This window comes from Xyrauchen texanus, chromosome 13 (assembly GCF_025860055.1).
Source record: "Xyrauchen texanus isolate HMW12.3.18 chromosome 13, RBS_HiC_50CHRs, whole genome shotgun sequence".
In the NCBI taxonomy this organism is placed as follows: domain Eukaryota; kingdom Metazoa; phylum Chordata; class Actinopteri; order Cypriniformes; family Catostomidae; genus Xyrauchen; species Xyrauchen texanus.
Window position 1 is genome coordinate 17,842,950 of NC_068288.1, and position 7,476 is coordinate 17,850,425.

A 7,476-nucleotide genomic window follows, 5' to 3' on the forward strand; every position below is an offset into this window, starting at 1 on the left:
GAAATCACCCAGCCCCCTTGGGTCTGGACGTTAAGACACATACATGACCCAGAATGCGTCTGTATGCGTTTCTTTCCCCGGTTTCTCTGCTCCCGGGAGTCTTGGCAATGTTCACCAGCAAGGGTCTTGCCTCCTCTTAATGGCGCTGCGCTGGCCGAACAGTATATGTTTCTCGGAGTTAATTCCTCTCCTCGACGGCTCGCCTTGGGCGATTCCGAACAGGGAGGACCTTCTCATCCTTGGCCGAATTGTGAAACCTTTCATGTCTGGCCCCTAAGGGTACCAAATTAGGTTCACGGGGTTTTCTCTTGAGGTTATCGAGACCATTTCAAGTGCTAGGGCTCCCTCCACTTGGAACTGATCTGGGTAGATTTTACAGGGCAGAAGAGGACCTCTTCGCCTCTGTTGATAGCGCAATGTCTCCTCTACTTCTCCCCGAGTCGCCCAGTCCCCCCCCCCTCCCCGGGAGGGGCTGATCGTAGTAACGCATACATAGCACAAATGTGCCTGCATGTGTTTCCTTCTACTAAAGTTCATATTACAGAACCAGCTAACTGCCAGTTTGCTTCAGTTCTGGATTTTCTGTAGAAAGAACTGTCAGCAGGCACTTACCTCGCCACTGCCAGGTTCTATGTGGCAACTGCGGTTTGCCACGGCTTGGTTGGCGGGGTGCCCTCAAAGAGGCATCCTCATTATTGCCCGGGCCTACGAGGTGCGCGGTCAAGCTTCGCCAGTAGGTTTTAGGGCGCACTCTACCAGAGGGCTCTCCTCCTCTAAAACCTTGGCTAGAGGTCTCCCTCTGCAGCAAGTTTGTGATGCGGCAGGTTGTCCTCTCCGCACACATTCATTAGATTTTTATTGTATGGATGTTCTGCCACTCCGGGCTCTTATGCCCTTGAGTCGACATCTCAAGCTCATGTCTGGACAAGTTTGTGATGCTGCAGGCTGGTCCTCTCCGCTCACATTCATCAGTTTTTATGACAAGTTTGTGTTGCGATAGGGATCTCTTCGCACACATTCATTGAACTTTATGGGTTAGATGCTTTGCTACTCCGGACTCTTATGTCCTTGAGTCGACATCTCAGCTCATGTCTAAACAAGTTTGTGATGTGGCAGGTTGTCCTCTCCGCACACATTCATTGGACTTTTTTAGTTTGGATGTTCTGCACTCTGGTCTCTTATGCCCTTGAGTCGACATCTCAGCTCATGCCTGAACAAGTTTGTGATGCGGCAGGCTGGTCCTCTCCGTTCACATTCATCAGTTTTTATGACAAGTTTGTGTTGCGATAGGGTTCTCTTCGCACACATTCATCGAACTTTATGGGTTGGATGCTTTGCTTTTCCGGACTCTTATGTCCTTGAGTCGACATCTCAGCCCATGCCTAAAAAAGTTTGTGATGCGGCAGGTTGTCCTCTCCGCACACATTCATTGGACTTTTTTAGTTTGGATGTTCTGCACTCTGGGCTCTTATGCCCTTGAGTCGACATCTCAGCTCATGCCTGAACAAGTTTGTGATGCGGCAGGCTGGTCCTCTCCCCTCACATTCATCAGTTTTTATGACAAGTTTGTGCTGCGATAGGGTTCTCTTCGCACACATTCATCGAACTTTATGGGTTAGGTGCTTTGCTACTCCGGACTCTTATGTCCTTGAGTCGACATCTCAGCCCATGTCTAAACACGTTTGTGATGCGGCAGGTTGTCCTCTCCGCACGCATTCATCAAAATTGAATGGTTTAGATGTTTATGCTACTCCGGGCTCTTATGCCCTTGAGTCGACATCTCAAGCTCATGTCTGAGACCTCTCGTGTTTTTGTGAGTACACTGCACAACCGTAGGGGTCCAAACAGCCCCCAGTGCGGCGGCGTGGGTATTGCGTTCCCCATAGCGCTTAGCAGCACATCATCATAGTGAAGTGATCATTTTTGTAAAGGGAACGTCTCGGGTTACATGTGTAACCCTTGTTCCCTGAAAAAAGCGGAACGAGATGCTGCGCTTCTTTGTCACACTGGGACGTCCCAGGACTGCTCTTCAAAAAGAAGTATCTGACGACACCTGGTGACGTATCCATTTATAGCCTGGCCGCAGGTGCATCTAATGATTACATCAGCCAAGGCTATAAATTCCTGTCAATGTTCATTGACGTGTTACACACATTATTTCAGCTCGGTCACAACTAGGATTGTTCCCCATAGCGCTTAGCAGTGCAGCATCTCGTTCTGCTTTTTTCAGGGAACAAGGGTTACACATGTAACCCGAGACGTTTTGGAATCATAACTCAAATATATTGTATATGCAAGGTTGGGAGGGTTACTTTTGAAATGTATTCCACTACAGATTACAGAATACATTCTGTCAAATGTAATTTGTAATGTATTTAGTTAGATTACTCAAGGTCAGTAAAGTATTCTGAACACTTTGGATTACTTCTTCTGCACTGGTAGATTTTTTCACTTGTTTTGAAAATAAAACTCTGCCTGTACAGTAAGACAAAATACACATGTTAAAAATACATTCTCTGAAAAACCTAAATATCTTATGCAGTGTTGTTTCTAAAACAAGATAAATCAAATTGGTCTTGTTTTAAGGATTTTTAGATATTTTTACAGGAAAACAATAAAAAACAATATTATTAATAATATGATTTTTGCCCTAATATCAAAGGTCTTACCAGAAAAAAGAAATTATGATCTTGCGTGAATTTTCTTGATAAAAAAATATTATCATGCCTGGTAACATGTGCATGTAAAATTGCTAGAAATAGCATTTTAGCTTAGCGTGAAGCTGACAAATTACACAAGGTTTATTTCTATTTCTTCTGCTCCAAACTTCAAATGTTCTTCTCTGTCTGCTCGTATGAATGTAACACATTATAAGAAAGTGTTTCACCGCTGTTAAAATGCACTTTGGATCGCATCATTTATATGTATAAATGTTTTCCATCTGAAAGGACTAAATATTAAATGAAACAATTGACAATAAAATGCAAAGTAATCTCTTCAGTAATCAAAATACTTTTTGAATGTAACTTATTCTAATTATCAATTATTTAAATTGTAACTGTAGTGGAATACAGTTACTTATATTTTGTATTTTATATACGTAATCTCAAGGTTGGGAGGGTTACATTTTAAATGTAATCCACTACAGATTAGAGAATACATGCTGTCAAATGTAATTTGTAATGTATTTAGTTAGATTACTCAAGGTCAGTAACATATTCTAAACACTTTGGATTACTTCTTCAGCACTGGTAGATTTTTTCAGTTGTTTTGACAATAAAACTCCTGTACAGTAAGACAAAATACATATGTTAAAAATACATTCTCTGAAAAAACCTAAATATCTTATGCAGTGTTGTTTCTAAAACAAGATCAATCAAATTGATCTTGTTTTAAGGATTTTTTTGATATTTTTACAGGAAAACAATTAAAAAAAAATATTATTAATAATATGATTTTTGCCCTTATATCAAAGGTCTTACCAGAAAAAAGAAATTATGATCTTGCATGAATTTTCTTTGAATGTAAAAACTAAATTGTCTAAATCCATTGCAATATTAAATAGAACAAAACATATTTTGAATGAAAATGTAATTATCACAATACAGTATATATACAGTATATATAATTATAAATACTGTATTGTTTGCTCATAGTTCCATACATCACTTACTGTGTGGAGGTATGGGGTCATACATATAAAGCCAACATAAATCCAATATATATGTTACAGAAGAGAGAAATAAGGATTGTAAAAAGGGTAGAATATTACGAACCAACAAACATATTATTTATTGAATTACATGCTTTAAAATTTGTTGATTTGGTTGATTTTTACACTGCGCAGGTAATGTATAAAGTGTATGATAATTTACTTCCAAATTGTATTCAGAGGTTGTTCGAAATAAGAGAAAGCCACGATAAACTTAGGGGAATGTACATGTTTAAAAAAATAAGGGCAAGAACGAATATAAAAAAGATATATATATCTGTGAAAGGGGTAAACCTATGGAATAATTGTTTATGGAAAATTGTATTTGAGGACAGAAATAAATTTTTTGATATTTAATTGAATTGAACTACATCAAATATAACACATAACACACCAAAGTACATAACGGATAATAAAAATAAGAAACATAACTATTCCCATAAAATATAATTAAATGTAATGTCAAGCAGGGAATTTTGGGAATGCCCGAATATTTTTTTTTACTTTAATTTTAACAATAATTTACCATAGAAAGTACATGTACTCTCTTTTTAAACATGATATACATTTTTACTGTTAATTATATGGGATAATCAGACTTTTAACATCTAAAAAAATATTTATTTAAAACTACATGTATTGTCTTTTTAAATATATTTTTTTACTGCAGCATTTTTGCTGTCGTTTACCAAACCAAATCTAATACTCTGTGGAGAGAAAACATAGCGAGAAAAGGCCTGCAGCCTTCTCCCATGCTAGTTACGTGTCTTCCCTGCCTCCGGGACGTGTGGAACTACATAACGTCTTTTGGGGCATTGGGGGTGGTTACGTGCAGTCAGATGCACCTGCTATTACGCATGCAGCAGCTTGCTTGCACCTGCATCGGCAGTTCACGTAACACGGTTCAGCTGTTGTGGCATTTTCTATAGGGAACCCTAGTGTCACTACATCGACAAAACGTTGAATGAGTGACAAGGGGAACTCTATGTTTCTCGCATAGCGTTACAGTGGCTGGGGCCATCTTAACACTGTCATACGCACTCGGGGAAGGCGATATTTCCCAGTTTTCCTATTCTTTCAGGGCTGAGACCACACCTGCCCAGACTGGGGGAGGTAAAGTGTGGTGAAATACATCACATGGGCTTTTAGGTCACATGTGGAGAATGACTCAACCGACTCAACCCTGAGATTGTAAAATCTTGCAAAGGTATTGGGTGCTGCCCAACCCGCTGCTCTGCATATGTCTGCTAGGGAGGAGCATCTGGCCAGTGCAACACTTGTTGTTGAGTGTGCTCAGACCTGCAAGGGAGGGCACGGTTTGGGTGCGATAGGCCAACGTAATGGCGTCCAGTATCCATTTACATTTACGGAGCAACCTGGAGTTACAGTAAGTGCCTTGCTCAAGGGCCCAACAGTGGCATCTTGGTGGTGCCAGGGCTTGAACCCCCGACCTTCTGGTCAGTAACCCTGAGCCTCAACCACTGAGCCACCACTGCCCAGTATCCAGTGGGAAAGCTTCTGTTTGGAGACAGCATTCCCTTTCCGCTGTCCACCGAAGCAGACAAAGAGCTGCTCAGAACATCTAAAGCTCTGTGTGCAGTTCAAGTAGATACGCAAAGCACGTATCGGACACAACAACGAAGGGGCTGGGCCTGGGCCTGCCTCCTTCCGGGGCAGCGCTTGCAGGTTCACTACCTGGTCCCTGAAGGGAGTGGTGGAAACCTTGGGCACGTAGCCCGGTCGCGGTCTTAAGATCACGTGAGTGTCTGCCGGACCGAACTCCAGGCAGGGGTTGCTGACAGAGAGCGCTTGCAGGGCCCCGACCCTTTTGATGGAGGCGAGCGTGATCAGGTGGGCCATCTTCAAGGAGAAGGCCCTGAGACCGACTGATTCTAGCGGCTCGAAGGAGGGTCTCTGAAGGCCAGAGAGGACCACAGAGATCCCAGGAGGGGAACAACTTCAGCCGGGAGGGATTTAACCTCCAGGCACCTCTTAGGAACCTGGGAGACAGGTGCACTGTAGGCTTTGGAGGTCAATGAATACATCATCCTACAGGCCTTGGAGGGGAGCACAGGGCGACCCCGCCAGGTGGCGGCATTCTCGGGGCACAGGTGGATTGCAACCGCTCTGTCCACCTGGGGGACCGCAGTGTACCCGTGGGCCGCGCCGCCGTTGAGGGTAGTGAGAGCGGATGAGTGAGAGGCACGGAGACGGGTGGAGAAGGGGGTTCTCCATGAACTCGTCAGCTCATCATGCACTTCCGGTAAGAAAGGAACCGGTGGGGCACGGCTGTGAGTGGTGCGCAAACCCGAGGAACAAATCATCCAGCCGCGAAGGCTGTGGGGAGGACGGGGGGTTCCAGTCCAGCCCCACGCTAACGGCAGCCCGGGCCAGCATGTCGGACATCTGGGCGTCAGCCTCAGACTGGCCGTGCTGGCCTGAAGGCGGCAGCCCAATCGAGTCATCCGTGTCAGACGCCGGACCACTCTCCGATGCAGCGCGAGCTCATCCGGCTCGGGGGGCTCAAGAGGATAGGCAGGCTGGCCGTGAGGCGAGCCGCTGTTACCTCGAGCCCGTCGGAAGCCAACGAGCGTGTCAGGGGGAGGGTGGTTCGCGGGGACGTACCCGGCAAAACCGCATCCACTGCCATCGCCTCCATCGCCAGCTGGGCCGTCCTCAATCCCGTGGGAAGGAGCGACGCAGGGGGCGGCTGGAGTGGCGTTACTTCTGAGGAAGGAAAGCCGCGACCACAACATTGCCATGGTCATGTTCTCACAATGAAAACATGAGCCATCCATAAACGCTGCCTCAGTGTGTTCGCTGCCCAGACACACGAGACAGCGCCTGTGGCCGTCAGGAGCGGAGAGCACTCTACCGCATCCAAGAACTAAACAGGGGCGGAAGGGCATCTTTATAAAGACGCGTCCTGAAAAGGACGTTCAAAGCCAGCTGTGTATATGCTCTTTTAGAGAAAATAACTCGGCAAAGCTGCACTGCCGTGCAGAGAAGGAGAAAGCCGCTGATATGCACCGTAGATCCAACAGCAATCGCTCAGAGATGGGAGGAACAGTGTGTGACTCGCAGCTCGCTGCATACACAACCAGTCGGCTCCGAAGAAAATTTCTGAATGACACGGATGCATTTCCCTCCCTTTATACCCGTATGTCTGGGGGCTTCTTCAACACAACGTCGAAGGAGCGACAGACGGGAACCTCTGTTCCCTGATGGAGGGAACGAGACGTTGTGTCCCTCTTGCCACAATGCTGTACTAGCTGCCGAAATGGCCGGGACCTTATCTCGGCTCCTCAGCACCAAACCTAAATGAGAGTGGGCATTCCTTCTCCTTTTACACCCGTATGTCCGTGGGAGTGGCATGCAAATTCCCATTGGTCTTTTCTCAAAGATTGAGGAGTTTCGGGGCTCTCAAGTGCGACCCGTAGTGTCAATACATCGACACAATAGCTCGTTCCCTACATCAGGGAACGGAGGTTACAACAGTAACTGAGATGATTTGTGTGCAGTTACTATTATAAGTGTTACTTCTGTTGAACTGTTAAATGGAAGTTATTACTTTCCATGAATTTTTTTTAATAAAGTGCAGATTTATGTGCACTAATAAGTACTGAGGAGAATCCAATGGGGTCTATAATTGATCTAGAGTCTGGTTCTTTCATAATTTACTTGATACCATTTAAAAAATGCTATAACTCAATTTAAATAATTAAGTAAAATCAACGATACTTAATTAACAGGACAGGTATGAG